Raw genomic sequence first — 19,000 nt, forward strand, 5'->3', positions numbered from 1 at the left:
ACCTGAGAAGCATAATTTTATCCCTACGAATTCATTTGTGGTGTTTTTGTAGGCAGTGCATCTGTGAAAATCCTAAAATTTGTATTTATTAACCTATGAACTTAACATTTTTACCAGATCATGAAAATGTAATATTAATACAACATACCAAATTGCGTTACTGTATAATGTATAATTCCTGAGATATTAACTTTTAATTAAATTTTTAATCGCTGAATTTATGTTTCATTAATATGCACCATGCGATGAACGGTTTCAAATGTCAATTAATATTATATTTAATAAATTTAATTTAATATTTGCCTCACAAGACAACAAACTGATTTGGGATTTTAGACGTGTCTTTGGACAATAGATTAAACAACCATCATCCTGTTGCCATAGAGGCCTAGAACTTCTCAGAGAAGGGTGCCATATTAAAATAGAAAGTTTATTCATAATAAAATAGTGGAAAATAAAAAAAACGTTTTTTTCCATTTTCGACCAAAATTTCACCGATGCATTGCCTTAAGTTTTCTATTCAACAAAATATTGCTTTGATTTATGTGTAGCTGCATAATTTTACTATATATTGGAAGTCGCATGTTCTGAAGTTGATTTAAAATACAAATACAGTTTATGAATATGATTGTGATTTTGAATTTTGTTACGAGAAAGTATCGGTAATATTTCTTTATTTCTTGTGTACGCTTTTAATTTTATGTGTTGTATAAAATGTTGTGTTAGATTTTGTCCTTTTATATCATGTGGACTTGAAGTATATAGCCTATAGTATGGAAGTTTTGTTGGAACGGTGAATTCTTCGATGTTAAGAGGTGTAACTTACGAAAATGTTGCAAATTTGTATGTGCTGTGAATTTCATGAAATTTACGGAAATTGTGAATATCCAATATGGCCAACGTATAGCTTACAAAATCGTTCGCAACGTCATCAATGACGTCACGGCCATTCATCGATTTCAGGAAATTACGTAGAATTCTATTGGCCTTCACTTTAATTTATCTGGCACGAGCCGTCACTGCCTTTGGTTCTAGGTGACCATGAATAAACTGAAAATTGTTTTGTTTGGTGATGTTGGATCCTTTAAGCTGAAAATGCCCTCAAGTACGAATAGCTTTATTAAAGAGTGCCTATGGGGTGTTCAATCACAATTTCCAGACTCGAGTATGCCAAAATATTGGACTGATATTTCATATTTATTAATTCAGATCAAAATCTGCATGCGTCTTAAATGAGTGTGCGTAAAACTTGCGTTTTTTAATACCTTGCCGAAATTGCATGCGTGTGCGCATGGATATTTGAGTCGTATAGATCCAGCTTAAGATCAAGTATATTTCATTAAGAAGAAAATAATTTTATCATTGACAAATATATGACGAAAATCAGGTATTTGGAGAATTTTACGATTCGTTTTGTTGGTTGCGATGGTTACTCTTCCTTCCCTGGCATTTAAATATGATATTGATTGTAAGTTCGCAATTCAGCCCGCCAGAGCGCGCTAGTGGCATATGTATATTATGTCTGATCCAGCGAAGTCATTTTCCGGTTTAGTTTGGCATTGCTTACGTAGTGTCGCTAGAGTATGAAAGTGAGAACATGTGTTTAGGCACGGTCGACTGTAGTAGAGTCTACTAAAGTCGACCGTAGTTTAGGTTGCTAGTACTGACCTCTATTAACCTTACATTTGTCAAAGGAGCGTGATTTAAAGTGAATGTGCGGTGCTTTCAGGCGGTTCGGTGTTGTGGTAACTGTCCACGTGCATCGTTCAGTGCTACGTTATGCAGGTGGGACTTCTTTGCTGTCATTAGGTCAAGGTAAGGAGATTACTATCTCTTCATGTTCCGAGTTGGTAGTTACGCTCTGTGAAGAGGAACGTGCAGTTTCTCCGAGTTCTCTTCATACCCATTGAGCTGATATTAGATGCAGCCGCAGCGTTATGTCACTCATTCACAGATTGTTATTTGCATGACACTTTTTAAAATAAAATGTAATGGTAACTTTTAATAGCCGTTAAATTGAAGCCTATTCTCTGTTGTGCAATAATTCTGCAAGTTTTTTAAATTCGTAGAGTGTCACCATAGGCGGAGAGAGAACCGTTTGTTTGGTGGGGCAAAGCAAAACAATAGAATCCCCATATAACGGGGTTATGGGGGACATCATTTACCACCTCCCCCCGTTATAGCTTGACCGTAGTGCAGTATATAGGAGTATTATCATTTAATAAAGGTATTTTCTGGGGGCATGTTTCTTGCAGTGTTACATTCATACCCGCGATGTTTCGGACCGAGTTATATAGGGCTTGAACTGTAGGTCTACTACATATAAATTAAAATAGGGCATAACTTAATATAATCTCCCTCTTTTTTCTGTCTCGTACAGAAACACATGCATACATCAATAAAACTACGTAACAGTGCTAACAGAAACTTTTTATATGAAGCTTACCTTCCTAAAGATATCATATGAAATGTAAACTCTAATTATTTTATTCAATCTCGTCTTTAAGTTTACACATTATACTGTGATCACTTTTTTTTTCTGCATTTTTGTGCAGTATATTATTCATACATCTTCAAGTGTCGGCCTGAACACCTGCAGACTTCTAACACATGAGTACAGAAACAATACAGTGCTTCCATTCCTCAAATGAGGTATAGGAATTCTTAAACATTCAGAAATTTAAAATAAATATTACAGTCCAGACACATGATCTGAAGACATTAATTCATCAATTTAAGTAAAGAAACTTAATCATAAACAAAAACAAAAAAGATCTTTTGAATTCAATATTTTCAACGTTAATAGAAAAAAAAAAGAGTTCAAATAAGTTTGTGGGGGGGGGGGGCCGTTGCTCCTATGAGTGTCACAAAGTAATGTTTAGATATTAACTCAAATACGAACTTTTAAGTAACATCTCCATCAGCAAGTAATCCCGCGATCACTTCGATTCGTGGTTTAATGTCACTGTAATGTATGGAACATTTCTATTGGAAATGGTACCGGTAGCGTAAATGGGCTTACTTCGTAAATGTACTGTTCGAGTCTCAGCTCTTGACCTTTGTATTTTGTAAATAATGCAGACCATGTGAAACTAGGACTTTATGAAAATTGGAATGAATGGACTGACTATTATTTTATTTAAAAACGTTCGCTACCTTATTTTGCATGGACTAAGCCTATGGTCAGTATTTTAGGAATGAAATTATATCTTTATGCCCTGATTACTCAGGGCTTTATGTAACACCGGTACCACATTATCTATATTAGCCTCACTCCCCACCTGCTTGGTACTTTTCCTTGTATCCCGCACCTTTCTTCACACAGCTGAAGAGCTGAAACGCTAGGTTAAGTTCATCGTCATTAGCCTACATTAATAGTCGTAGGCTATACAAGGTGATCGTGTGAAAATATCTTTGGAGGACAACATGATAAAAAGAGGACATTTTATTCAAAAGGAAGACATTAGGTAATTCCACAGTATTCTCGTGTAACAACACTGTTTTGTAGACTTAAAGTCCAGGCCTACTGTTCATCTAATAATATTGTATAATATGTTATTAACTCTAATTCTCAATGTAAACGAAAACAATAATACTAAATTATGTTCTGGTTAGGCCTATGAGCATTACACGTGATAAATTTAGTTTAGGGACAAAATTACCAACAGGCTATTTTGTTAAGTTACTACCTCAAGCCAAATAGATAAAAATCTTTTTTCTGTAAAGGACAAGAATTAACACATGTTATGAAGAATTACATTTTGAATAGTCATAGATTTTTAAAATGCCGGACATTTTGTTATATTTTTAAATGTCTGGACTCCTGGATGACAAAGCTTAAAAAGGAGGCCATGTCTTCCAAATGCCCGGACGCCTGGTCACCCTGGTTGTATAAAGAAATGGGAGTAAAATTTGCAGTTTTGTTCAATATCGACATTAGATGGAGGATGTTTATGTACCGGTAATGGTCATAAATAAAATCTATCATTGTAATATACGTGCTTATTTGAGATATGAGTTACAGACAACTTGAGGGATTCTCTCACCATTACCCAACTCTTCATTATGGAGCGTTTTCCATTGGATCATCCCTTGTTGCCTTCCTAGAAATGTGATATGATGCAGTAGTTTCCTATTGGTTATGAGGATGATATTTTTACTTATGGGTATATGGTAATATTCTGACAGGGGAAACAAAAGTACTACTGCAATAAAAATGTTGCAACACATCTTTGTTCACAAAAGAATTTCACTGCTAGTTTTCAACGTCTTAAGCTTCCTTCTCCTAACCAAGTGTCCCGAGTCGTGGTTAAGGCCTAGGACTCGCGTTACGGAATGCGCGCTGGTTCGAGTCCTCATGGGAGAAGAAATTTTCTCATGAAATTTCGGCCAGTGTATGAGACCGGTGCCCACCCAGCATCGTGATGCACTTGGGGAGCTACGACAGGTAGCGAAAATCCAGTTTCGCAAACCAGCTTTAACGGCTGGGGCGATCATCTTGCTAACCACGCGATACCTCCATACTGGTTGGATGATCGTCCACCTCTGCTTCGGCATATGGACGTGAGGCCAGCAGCCGGCTGGTCGGTCTTGGCCCTTCAGGGCTGTAGCGCCATGGATTTACTTTACTTTTACTTACTAGACCTAACCAAGTAATTTTCAATTTATGTTGTATTCGATTGCATGCCGACATACGAAATAATACCCAAGCTTAGGCCTCCCTGATTTATTACAGGAAGCACATGTCGTATTGGTATAGACCTATAGACTAATATTGCCCTCAGGGCCGAATTTAGATATAATGCCGCCCCCATGCAATGCTAAAATTTGCCGCCGCCCACCCAACTCCCATAAACAATTTATGAGCAGCTATTATACAGGTCATGTTTAGTTAAAATTAGTTTTAAATGGGATGTTACAATTCAGAAAATAATAAATTACTGGAATCAAAATACATGCATCTTACTTGTGAATTGTAAAGATTTCCTTCGCACTTCCTTTACAGAGAAAGTATTGTTAATGTCATCAAAGTCGATCTGACGAAGCACATCAGACTCGATGCAAAGAAACATATTCACACTTATTCGTTGTTGAAACAAAATTGATTTGTGAAAGGCAGGCTGTGGTTTATTTTTAAGCATTGATTTTGTTAGTGGTACAATTATTACGAGTATTTCTTACTTCGATAGGAAGTATAAAGTAAATTGAAAAATAAACTCCAACTCTTTGCGGAATAAACCTTTCATTATCGAATAATTATATAATTCACATGCTGGAGAGCGATTAAATAGTATTGTTGATGATATACAGGGTGGCGCAAATAAAAGTAGCCCGTGTAAGTATAGAGTAAATACAGAAGCGAAGTGCTGAAAAGGACTCACCTTTCATAGAAGATGTTGAAAGTGGCTCCCTGTAGCATCAATACACAGCTGTGTACGTCTAATCATGTTCAAATACATTTTGCATAGATCCGTAGCGCTCCACTTTTTAACCAAACCCTGTATTGCCCTCTTTGCCGGTTGTCCTCTTTCCGGAAACTTGTCCTGAAAATTTCGCGGGTTAATCGAACTAATGTTTTCGTGTATCGTGTTTGTGTTTAGAACTTTAATAGAAGTAATAATACATGCAATTTTACAGTCAGCAAGTGTAATATCTAGTTTCAAGTGATGCACTTTCTTATCTACAATGATAGCTCAATCAAAGTACAACTTGTAAGTTTAATTTCTCAATACTACGTATACTCGTAAGATAAGGAACGGCAGCGATGTACTCAATCGACAAGGTGCACAGAGTTTCGTGAATGCAATAGTCATGGGCTCGAATCCCTTGTAGATAATAGGCATTTGTCTGTTATTGATGTAAAGCAGAGGCTCCTCCATATACGATACTTTCCTCGCACCGCAAGCTCAACCCCATTTCTATTAACGGCAGATGTAGACTTACTCAAAAATACCCTATATGTTTTTTTTGGCATTAGATAGTTTTAGGCCTATTTAATAGCCTCTTCCGTAATTTAAGGATTATCTACTTTCTATTTTTCTCCCGCAATATAATTATTTTTAACATGGAGTCTACTAGGACAACGGTATGTAGGCCTATATGAAGACATTTAGGTGAAACTAGCGCACAGTTCTTGTGATTTCGGAAGTGAAAATCTGCCATTGAATACAAGTTAAGTGTACATCGATCATTGCCGGCAGAGGAAGGGAGAAAGTAATTGCTAATCAACCAATAGCAGAGGTCACGGTCCAGGCTTATCTTGAAGTTGGGCGGAGATAGAATGCTTCAGATCGCTCTACCTCTGCCACTGGTTGATTAGCAATTATCGTTGTTCCCTTTCTCTGCCAACAATGTTTACGTCGCCTGTCAGACATTATGGAATGTAGTATACAGTATAATATATCTTCCAGTCCAACTAATTTGTAGAACCAAAACAATGGAAAGTTTACAAAGCAAAATAATAATACCACCAGACGCAATATTATTGTCACCTTTACTGAAGAACATGATTAAGTCACGTGGCGCTTTCTATCTAAAATCACCGATTAAGCCTGTTCATGCCATTATTGTTGAAGTCCGACAAGTGGACTGGGTGGCATTCGTGAATCCGATGTTCATAGGTGGGCCACACAACCTCATCACGACGGGCAGGTGTCAGTTGCGTCTCCGTAAACATGTTGACGAAAAATTAATACGTCAGTTGCGTCCGGGGTTTTTAAAATATGTACGTCAGTTGCGTCCACAGCTACCTGCAGGTTTAGGATGTTAGGCCTATGTTTAACTTCTTAAAACTAATATAGTCCAAAGACGCGTTCTGCGACAAGACAAGACAAAACGAAGCACTGTATAGAACGCTTTCTGCGACAAGACAAAACCAAGTACTGTATAGAACGCGTTCTACTACAATGTAATGGTTAAATTGGAAAAACGTAAGAGTTATGCACGAGCCATGGAGTCAATGACAAGTGAGACCTTTATATATGATCTATGGATTCAAATTTAGACATCACAAGGATCTACATAACAATATTTCGCGTTGGGCATGCTGCATGAAATCTTGTAAATGTTTCATAAAGTTAAAGTTAAAAATGATATTGAAAGTAATCAAAAACACAACCATAACAAATCAGACCAAGTGTTAATCAACAGTATGGGCAGAATTTGCAGCAACAACAATGATAACGACTAATATCTGCGAGTAATTTCATTCAAAACTTAATAGTGTATTATTTTATACTGCTTACCCAAACATTTACCATTTTATAGAAGTTTTGAAAGCAATATAAAGCGAAACATACTTAAAACTACGTACTGATAGAGCTCTGCCATTTAAACAGGCAAGGAGGAAGAACGAAGCTTTTATTCGTAGAAACATGATTGATTTGCAGCAAGGTGATATAACAAGATTGGATTTCATCCGGAATCTGTCATTTAGGTTTCAACCAATACGATTGTAATTTTATGGTGAAAATGCAACTCATGAATTTTAATACAGTTTATGGTGAAAAAATGACACTACCGACATTGTATGGTGAAGATGCCACAAACAACATTTTTAACCTACCTATAACGTTTAAATTGGTGATGTTACAGTCAGTCCTAAGTTTGTAAAGTGAGAAAGAACGCAACTGATGTATGGTCCAAAAAATATAGGGACGCAACTGACGTACAAAACTGGCCGCGGGCCGCAATCTCCTGTCCCCGATCCCGACAGTCAGGTTTCATCCTCAGACGAATATCTGATAAGCCCCAGGGCCCGGAGCCCCAAGCCCTTCCTATATCAGCATCAGACTTCATGCTAGCCTATTTTAACTATTGTAGATGATAGATGAAATGAGGGGAATGTGAAATGCGTTGGTGGAATGACAGAAGGAAGTGGTAGGGTTGCCATACGTACGACTATAGTACGCATACGACTATTTCGACTAATTGTACGAGGTACGACCGCACTCTATGTCGTACGCAATTTTGTACGACTATTTACTGAAAGGAAAAAATAATTGGGAACTTATAATGTTGGTTTATAATTAATATAACATTTATGGTTAATTCGTCATTTATTATGTCTTGGACTAATATGAAAAAAACATGCTTTTAAGGCGGGGATGCTTTGAAAATCGATCTGGTAACTATGCTTACCATGTAAGTCATAATTCGTCATCTTGAGCTCTATATAGGTTTCACGTATACGGCGCGGTTATATTAAAGTAGGCCTAATACAGGTTTAATTTTATTAACTTCCATGTTTGTTCGACGAAAGAAGTCTTTTATCAATGAAATAGTATCGCAGTAACGTTAACGCGCGACATTATAGAGATGCCGGGTTTGAGTCGACTGTAGATGAATTAATTTGATGTAATTTTCATCCGCCGCATTTATTGATACTAGAATAGGCCTATCTGCCGTCGCGCCGGCCAAAGATCAAATTTCTGCTGACTTTTAATATGACAAAGTTGTTTCTAGCACGCTTTACGGCGACGACAGTGTTGATAATGAAGAAATGGGTAGTGATTTGTTTCAGTGCTGAATGTCATTGTGGATGTGAACAATAATCGCACCTCCTCATACTCATCCTCTTTCACAATAGGCCTGCCAAGACTCTTGAATTCGTTACCTGCTAGCATCAGGGACTGTCGAAATAAAATTCAATTCAAACGCAAACTTACTAGGCACTTGGTCAGTAATTGAGACTCGTTCAGACATGGTTTCTTGTAAATAGTTTTTTTAATCTACCACAAAATATCTCAATATCCGGTAATTTCATCACTATAGAATTTTGTTATTCTAGGTTTAATTTGTAATGTAGTAAATACAAAAATATTCTTTGTTCTTAACTTCTATGATAAAATGTCTAGCTTTCATTAATCAGGTATTCTTGTCGTACTTTAATTTTTATTGTAATTGTAATTGTAAATTTAATATTAATTGTAATCTTATTGTTCATGTTATAGTTGTAATCCCCTGGTAGAGGGGCAGAGAAGGCCTGACGGCCTTATCTCTACCAGGTTAAATAAATAAATCTAATCTAAATCTAATCTAATCAGTAGCATTTTAAATTCGAACTGAAATTTACTGACAGACATATATATATATATATATATATATATATATATATATATATATATATACATATATATCGGCGCGGTTATATCAAAGTAATACGAGCTTAATATTAACTTCCTTGTTTGTTCGACAAACAGGTATATATGTTTATTTTGCGATTTTTTTTATCAAGTGCGTAATGACATGAAGGTGATAATGCCAGCGAAATGACTCCAGCGCCGAAAGTTACCCAGAATTTGCTCTTAATAGGTTGAGGGGAAAACCCAGAAACAACATCAACCAGATAACTCGTCTCATCCAAGATTTGAACTCGGGCCGGCTCGTTTCACAGTCAGACATGCTAACCATTACTACACAGCGGTGGACTAGAAATACATTAGGAAGTTGAGAAATGTACGACAATTTTATGCTGAAGTACGACAATTTTCATAAGTTAATACGACGGTTTTGATTTCTTTGTCTGGTAACCCTGGGAAGTGGGATCTTTAGTGCTTGAGTCACAGCCGCCGTGCACCAATCCCTCAGTCTCCTTCGAAAGTAAAAATGCGTTTCCAAGAGATCCGGTTAAAATAATAGTCTTTGCCTCTGCGTGACAGAGCAACTGTTCCAGTCATGTGGCACTTATTTGTGTGTTTATTACATGATGGATAGTAGCACTGTCTTTCAGGTTAGGTTTATCACACACAGAGTGAACTGTCGTGAGCGTCTTGTCAAGGAACACATTCAGTATAGGCTACATATAAAGATGGTTGTCACGTGCACGGCTCAGTGTACCTAAGTGCTTGGTCAGTGGCAGTCTATATTTAAGTCGGTGTCAGCAGCAGATTATATCTCAGTGATAAAGGTAATAAATCAGATTGTGATGAGTGAAATTAAGGAGGAAAATGACGTAACTGATATTGTGGTATACAGTGCGTCGCGTCTAGAAACATTTTGGACCTCAACCAAATCACTAGTGAGCCTCAATGCAGATGCATTTCTTGTCTGGAATTCGAAAACTTCGTTTCAATGTGTTTGTTATAAAAGCATTGCATATAATGAAACATAAAATAATGAATATACTAATATTTATTAATTGAAGACATAATGTAGTTGCGTATATTTATGCCATTGGAGTAGGCAGAGGTTTCTCGTCACCCTCGCCGTTACTGTTTCTGCTATCATTATAGTGCAAACGTTCCTCGATATTATATATTTTATCTACGTATATTCACAGATACCTTACACTATCCAAATAATTTATTTACTTGATGATATTTAATAAACATTTATTCAATAATCAGTTTTTAAATGAATGGGCTATCATTTTCTCATGAAAATTGAAGGGTTCAGAGCCATAGTGGACCAAGCGCCATTTATTAAAAACGGAGAAAGCAAGGGTTAAAGTTAAGTGAATACCATAGTTTAATGGATATTGACATATCATTTAGTTTTAATGTGTATACTTTAGATTACTTGCTATATTTTTCCATTGAATTATGGCAATAACTTCATTTTAACCCTTGTTTTCTACGGTTTTAGTAAATGGCACTTGGCCCACAATGGTTCTGAACCCTTCAATTGGAAGTTAAGTTTGATATTAAGTGCATTTACTTTGTGGTTGGAAACCTGTTTTTGCACGTCCTACATTACAAACAATAAGCAGATTCATTTTTACATAATTTGTGGAAGAGTGATACACATTTTAATATTATTTATTCATTGTTCTGCCGAAGGGCATTTCTTTCACTGCATACCCAGCTTTCTCCAATCTTTCCTATTTTCTACCTTCCTCTTTTTCTCCTCATATGATCCATATATCTTAATGTCGTCTACCATCTGATATCGTCTTCTGCCCCGAACTCTTCTCCTGTTCACCATTCCTTCCAGTAGGCAATTTCTTCACAGCCAGTGACCCAACCAATTCCTTTTCTCTCTTCCTGATCAGTTTCAGCATCATTATTTCTTCACCTACTCTTTCCAGCACAGCTTAATTTCTTATTGTGTCTGTCATTTTAACATAAGGTCTTTATTTATTTAAAATCTCGTGTAAATAAAATATCGATCTCGTATCAGAAAAAAATTCTACTTTAGTGCATTATACCGAGTGCTTTTAACATTACAGCAGCAATGTTATTCCTCTTGCAACTATTCTCGCTTTTCAAATACCTGAAGCTTCACATTATTCAGTAATTTAAAAGTGGAGGCAGTGGAGTCTTTGTGTGGAATTTTGTTCTTTAGAGTTTCAGTATTGTTTTGCCAGTTGAAAATTTATCGCGACCATAAAAAAACAGTTCATCGTACATCTTTTCCAATGTAATCTAAGTTTGTTGTCGATATTCACCTATTTAGTGTAGATGTTTAAGAGCGAGAAAACCTTGAGGTACTTGCCAATTCACACTTACTTGACATCGTGGCCTTGTGCATTATGATGACATCGCGAATTAAATTCCGGCACTTCGTTGCACTTCACATGAATTGTTTTCTTTCTTCTATTATACATTGTATAAAGAGAAGTGCGGCGGCCGGGTAGCTCAGTTGGTAGAGCAGCTGGCTACAGACTGAAAGGTCCGGGGTTCGATCCTAGATGGTGACAGGATTTTTTCTCGTTGCCAAACTTTCGGAACGGCCCCGAGGTTCACTCAGCCTCCTATAAAATTGAGTACCGGGTCGTTCCCGGGTGTAAAAGGCGGTCAGAGCGTGGTGCCGACCACACCACCTCATTCTAGTGCCGAGGTCATGGAAAGTATGGGGCTCTACCTCCGTGCCCCCCAAGTGCCTTCATGGCATGCTACGGGGATACCTTTACCTTTTATAAAGAGAAGTGCTGTGATGCTGCAAAAAGATCAGTATCGAGAGTTTCACGGAAATACACGTTTTCAGATTGAAATCGTCCCTCTTTATTCAAGAATGACTACCACTAGTTCTGAGATGGAATCCTCATTTCTCGTCACAACCATTTTAAAGGCGGTCGAATAGAGGAGCGTAGTAAAACATACTTGCTATTCATATTCAGTTTCTTCATGAAATAGTGTATGGAACCGGTGCCCACTCAGCATCGTGGTGTATTTGGGTAACTACGATAGATAATGAAATCTGGTTACGAAATCCAGCTGTAATGGCTGGACGGATCATCGTGCTAATCATACGATACCTGTATTCTGGTTGGATGATCGTTCACATTGACTGAGGCATGTGGACGTGAGGCCAGCAGCGGGCTGGTCGGTCCTGGCGCTTGATGGACTGTCGCATCACGAATTTATTTAGTTATTCACACTCATATGTAAATATCACCTCTTCATTCGAAAGGGAGTGTCCATAAATTATTTGCACTCTAATGGTTTTCCTACAATTGTTGCTAGTTACTATCTTAATCACAATATCATTATGAACTAATATTTTATCAATGATTTTCCTTACAGTTGTTGCTAGTAACTATCCTAATCGCAATCTCATTATGAACTAACATTTCTTTCAGTGGTTTTCCTTACAGTTGTTGCTAGTTACTATCCTAATCGCAATCTCATTATGAACTAACATTTTTTCTATGGTTTTCCTTACAGTTGTTGCTAGTTACAATCTTAATCTCAATCTCATTATGAACTAACATTTTTTCAATGGTTTTCCTTAGAGTTGTTGCTAGTTACTATCTTAATCTCAATCTCATTATGAACTAATATTTTTTCAATGGTTTTCTTTAGAGTTGTTGCTAGTAACTATCCTAATCGCAATCTCATTATGAACTAACATTTTTTCAACGGTTTCCTTACAGTTGTTGCTAGTTACTATCTTAATCTCAATCTCATTATGAACTAATTTTTTCAATGGTTTTCCTTACAGTTGATACTGGTAACTATCCTAATCGCAATCTCATTATGAACTAATATTTTTTCAATGGTTTTCCTTAGAGTTGTTGCTAGTTACTATCCTAATCGCAATCTCATTATGAACTAATATTTTTTCAATGGTTTTCCTTAGAGTTGTTGCTAGTTACTATCCTAATCGCAATCTCATTATGAACTAATATTTTTTCAATGGTTTTCCTTAGAGTTGTTGCTAGTTACTATCCTAATCGCAATCTCATTATGAACTAATATTTTTTCAATGGTTTTCCTTAGAGTTGTTGCAAGTTACTATCCTAATCGCAATCTCATTATGAACTAATATTTTATCAGTGGTTTTCCTTACAGTTGTTGCTAGTTACTATCCTAATCGCAATCTCATTATGAACTAACATTTTTTTCAGTGGTTTTTCCTTACAGTTGTTGCTAGTTACTATCTTAATCGCAATCTCATTATGAACTAATATTTTATCAGTGATTTTCCTTACAGTTGTTGCTAGTTACTATCCTAATCGCAATCTCAATATGAACTAATATTTTTGAATGGTTTTCCTTAGAGTTGTTGCTAGTTACTATCCTAATCGCAATCTCATTATGAACTAATATTTTTTCAATGGTTTTCCTTAGAGTTGTTGCTAGTTACTATCCTAATCGCAATCTCATTATGAACTAATATTTTTTCAATGGTTTTCCTTACAGTTGTTGCTAGTTACTATCCTAATCGCAATCTCATTATGAACTAGTATTTTTTCAATGGTTTTCTTTACAGTTGTTGCTAGTTAGTATTCTAATCACACTCCTATTATGAACTAATAATTTATTTTGCATATTTGTGCTAATTGTAGTTAGGTACTACTCGTTCCACAAATAGAGACGAAACACTATACGTACCAGTACATGTATATGAAGTGATTTGTTGAGAATTACTTACGCATAGGTCTGCATAATCTAAGTAGCCTACTTATAATATGAATGTATACTTGAAGCCATTTATAAGTTAACAACATTTTTATATAGGCCTGTGTGTTGTAAATGAGAGTTCAAAAAATAAATTACAAATCATTTCTAACATGAATAGAATTGCTGAGAGAAACATGAAACATAATAAGAAGGCATGTGTCATATTTGTGACAGACGGCTCAGAATCACAAAGTTTTTCTCGCTGCTTAGTAATTCACTTCACTTTTAAATATCTTTTTTCAGTGACACGTTTCACTTTATTAAAATACAAGCCTAATTCTAATGAAAATATGAATTCGAAGCATGACTAAACTGTAATAAAGTAGGCGAAGGAAATTATGGAAGTACAATTTTTTTATGTATATATAACGAAGAGACCAAGACTATAAACTGAGAACTGTTCTATTGGAAAATAACTATAGCTACAGAGAAAGAGATATCTTTGAATTCATCCTCATCCGGGATTGAATTCGCGAACCTGCGATCTAATGACAAACATGTTACCATGTAACTTTCTCACAGAATGATTCTTAATATCCCTGTCATCGTACTGATATTAATTTTGTACTTGATTTCTCAATAGATTTACTATAATTAGTAATTCCTTTGTAATTTGTTAACGTTATGTTACAAAGAGTGATACAGTGTACGCTTAACGTTCACAAGGGCGAAGTTCATGGATTCAGATTATATTCTTTCATCTGTTAGGATTTTTGCTCACATCGCGGTTTAGCCGTGTGTTTTCTCGCACTGGGTATAGGAGTGGATGTAGATCAATAAGGGCTTTCACTTCAAAATTTCCGAGTCTAAATAACTAATTATTTAAATTGAATCCAATTTAAACAAAAAAAAAAAAAAAAAAACACGTTAATTTAGATATTGAGGGGGAAGTCTGAAACCAAGCTTAATTGCATTTTAGATTTCACCCCCACTCCCAGGCACCCCCTTTAGAAATTTCAAATGAGACCCTTATATTTTTATACTTAAACTAGCCATACCTGTGCGCTTCGCTGCACGTCTTGTTATAAATAAATATCATTGTCTTAAATCTGTTATATTTCCAAATACAGCTTTGTTGTTATTAATGAATAGGCCTAATTAGTTCATTATAATTTATAAGTCGTTTGCTCCTGAATTATGTTCAAAGTTGTGTTTAGAAGTATGAATATAACTTTTATTTCCTTGCAATATACTCTGGAGTTGTTCAATTAATTCTACTTTTAAGGTTGGTATTACGTTAGACCTAACAGCGTCTGAAACAGAATATATTTGTAAGAACAGAGGATTATTCTCTCAGCTGGAAGAGGGCTTTGTCACCAAACGGCACCACTTGGAAAAGCAACGTATCTTGTCATACAAATAAGTCTGTCTCTCATGGGTAAGACCGCTTGGTCTTATGATTTCCGACATGTCTGTAAAACTTGCAGGCACATTACCATGAAATATTGTGGGATTTTAAGCTTTCAGAATAATTGTTTCATGTGGTTCACCACTAACCACATCTCGACATACGAGAAAAGTTCGACGGTTCTTTCTGTAGTAGTTCCTGCTCTTTTTTTTTTTTGGTATAACAGACCCACCGAAATAGACGATCTCTCTTGTTTTGGGTGGTATGTCCCTGATTTTGGAGACTATGGGTAGTTACGGAACGTCAAATGTATTGGTTCAGCAAACTATTGTAGGAATTTTTTTGAGGTTGTGAAATAGAGTGAAATTCAGGCTAGTAAGGCAGAATAGAATAGGAAATTAAAGTTTGGAGTCATCTTCAATAAAATAGTGATATTATCTAATGTTATTTTAAACTTCTTGTTAGGATCGGTACATTAAACACTCTGTTAAGAGGAATGAGACTGAAATGCAATTAATTGATTCTTTTTAAATAATATATGACAACCTAAAATAGTACCGTCACCTTGAATTTCGATCGAAAATGACGTGACAGACAGCAAATTTGCATACTAAATATGTTTTGTCGTGATCAATATGTCATAAATAAGTAATCGGTTTCCAGATATAGCATTTTCATTCCGAAAGTTTGTCATATTTAATAATAGATTTATACTGATCGTTCTGGTAACAAGATTTTAACGGATGTCATTGAAACTGTACTTGGTAATAGGTAATATTTAGTAAAATAACACCAACCTAACTGCCTCAATTCAGTGAAGAACAAGAATTTTGCTCCGACTTAAAACAATGTGTCCCTTATGGTTTGGTGTGCGCTGAATCCGAAAATGCATATCTTTTCTTCGTATCACGTAAGATTATTAATATATAACTTACTATGATTTCTCTTTTCGATAAGCGCTCCCCCAGGATACAGCTGGCGAGGGTTGAGAGTTGTAAACCAAAACAAAAGCTAATGCATTTTATGACTTTATGACTTATTTCCGGTTTCTTATGGTTGTTAGCATGTTCTTTTGTACTTCTAATAAATAAACAGATATTTGTCCCTTCTATTCAGTAAATTTCATAACAGTTCAAAGTGAGGTCTACGCAATGAAGAAACAAGAGTGTGGTTTTCATTATTTAAAAGAAAAGTTTTCCAGTTTGAGTGAAGAGAAATTAAAAGAGGGCATTTTCATCGGTTCACAAATTGACAAAGTTATAGCTGACTCTTTGAGGAAAAACTTTCCGTTACAGAAAAAATGACATAGCGCACTTACAAAAATGTTTGTTCAAATTTCCTTGGAAATTCTAAGGCAGACAACTTCATCGAACTTGTGGAAATGTTAAGTGCATATGAGAAAATGGGGTGTAATATGTCTCTCAAAATGAACTTTTTACATTCTCATTTGGATTTCTTTTCTCCTAACCTTGCAGCGGTAAGCGACGAGCATGGGGAAAGATTTTATCAAGAAATATCTGAAATGGAAAGGCAATATAAAGAAAAATCATCATCCAGCATGCTTGCAGACTATTGTTGGTTCCTTGTAAAAGACAGTAGCGGGTCTAGTTATGAAAGGAAGTTATCCAGAAAATATTTTTAAATAGTAAGTTTAAATTCCGAGATTTTTCTCATTATACACATGAAATATTTTTATACTTGTGGTTTTAGTGTTTTAAACTATGTAATATTTTTATATCCAGTACACATTTTTCAAGTATTATGAGGCATTTTGAATCCCTAGTCTGTTGTAATTTTAACAGTAGCAGTAAAAAATAAAAAATAAAGTTTTTTTCATTAAAGAGATTCAATTTACTTTTCCCGGAAAATGATACGTGATGGGGCAATTTAGATTTTAAATTCATATTTAGGACACACATATTAGTAATATTCACCTATTTTTATTTGGATGCAAGACAAAAAGTAAAAATTTGTTGTTCAGTGTTATCATTAAGTATAAATAAATATGTTTTCGAACATTAGTTTTGTACGTGTCTCATTGGTCCAGTGGGTACAAAAACTGCCATGAAATCCTAGATTGGCGAGATCAAACCCTGCCGAGGGCGATGGATTTCAAGGACTATAAAATCCTTCACATGGCTTTATTCGGAACGAAAATATAGAGATGTGAGGTCCGTGCCATAGATTAACTGCGTATAAAAGAATCCCTTACCTTAACAAGATGGTTCTGCATAAAATTTACTCGCCATTTATTTCTGTTTAATTGTTCAACTTTATTAGTCATAAACTCGCTTATTAGGGGCAACGAATTTCTTTTGCAGATGTTCCCCACTCAGAAATGGATTTCTCCACATTGCATTGCCAGGCTAGCCGTCTACAAGTGAAAGTATTAGAACATGGTTTTCAAGCAATGAAACCATTTAAAATATTTGTTTGAAATGAAATTTTGTACTCCCTTTTTGTTTTGCACATTATGAAATTATAAATATATTTTATCGTATACGCATTTTATTATGACGAAGTTTTTCGGAAATTTTCTTAATCTTTTTGTGTTTGTAGTGTAAGTTAAAGTACATGTTTAATAGGGTATATCGAAAAAAAAAATTTTAAATGAAGGTGGTTAGTGCGGAAAAGTTGCGACTTGTGGCAGAAAGACTGCAGGAGAAAGAAAATTAAATTAAATCAATAACTTGTGTTTCCGCATCAATACTGAAGATTCGAATTTATAAAGCATTCTTGAAAAAATTATTATAACGACAGTCTGCATAGGGTACCTATACAGCTACCCCACCAGATATTTTAAAAGTTAGCAAAGATAGTACAAGAAGAGAAGTGTCTGGCACCAGTATCTTCTTGTGGAGTGAGAGAAGAGAGGGATGCTGGCAGTCAGAGTAGCGTCTGCCCAGCAGTTGTATTTGGTAAGCTACGCTGGCCAGGTTTGTATCGCTGTTGGTCCTGTGAAATAGTGTATCATATCAGTGGTTCAGTGGTGCATGCAATAGTTCTTGTGCAACGTGTTGTCATGAGTGGAAAAAATAGTTCCGTACTCACCGTACTGCTGAGTCCTTTGTTCGATATACCAGAACCGATAAGAGAGTTGCAACTTCCAACCTATAAATATATGATAACACATTTTCTTTGGATCAGAGAGTTAAAAACAAACGAACTGGGTGCAAAACACCTTTCAGTATAAGACTCGCTCATGTTACTGCCGACAAACTCATCGAGGTTTGAAAAAGAGCAAGTCTTCCTACCATCAGCAATCGTAGAGTAGTGGAAAAAATGAAATTGTATCATAGCAAATATCAAAATATTCTGAAATCGCACTGACGAAGTGGGCTAATCTCAAGGGCGCATGAGTAGCTTTTATTAATAAAGATCGAAAATTGTTTGATATATGCACTTGTAAGTGCCCGGACCCAGAAAGTCTCTGTGAATGTGAGTTAAGTAGGAAAGTTCCATTGATAGGAGTATCCTTTCTAATGGATCAGAAAAATTAACGAAATATGATTATTGATAATATCGACATTGTGACGACCAAGACACTATTTAAGTAAGAAAAGCGAAGAGGCCCATTCGCCATCGATCTGAAGAAGTGCGACTTGAATTCCGAAGAAGAGAAAAACAGACATCAGTTACAAGCTCTGAGTCTTCGCCTTCGCACCACTCGGAACAGCAGTGAAGGAGTGTGGATTCTGACTTCGAATCGAAGTCTTCTGGTGCTCAGGCTCGCTTGCGTCTACCAAAATTATCTTCAGCAGCCTTCATATAGGCACCTCGAGGAGAGATGTGGCTCTAATTGCGACAG

General features: G+C 35.8%; 1 protein-coding gene across 4 annotated transcripts in view; it reads left to right on the forward strand.

The window, feature by feature from the left end:
* The first annotated feature begins 1,568 nt into the window (after positions 1 to 1,568).
* LOC138705876 (organic cation transporter protein) overlaps positions 1,569 to 19,000 on the forward strand; it is a 155,062-nt gene continuing 137,630 nt past the window's right edge. The window contains exon 1 of one of the 4 annotated variants that reach the window (XR_011333844.1): positions 1,569 to 1,815. The gene's annotated coding sequence lies outside the window, so the exon portion shown is untranslated. Of the gene's footprint in view, positions 1,816 to 9,753; positions 9,908 to 16,667; positions 16,838 to 19,000 lie in introns of those variants that run through there. The other 3 variants (XM_069834585.1, XM_069834586.1, XM_069834587.1) reach the window with 3 other exon arrangements.

This window comes from Periplaneta americana, chromosome 9 (genome assembly GCF_040183065.1).
Source record: "Periplaneta americana isolate PAMFEO1 chromosome 9, P.americana_PAMFEO1_priV1, whole genome shotgun sequence".
Classification (NCBI taxonomy): domain Eukaryota; kingdom Metazoa; phylum Arthropoda; class Insecta; order Blattodea; family Blattidae; genus Periplaneta; species Periplaneta americana.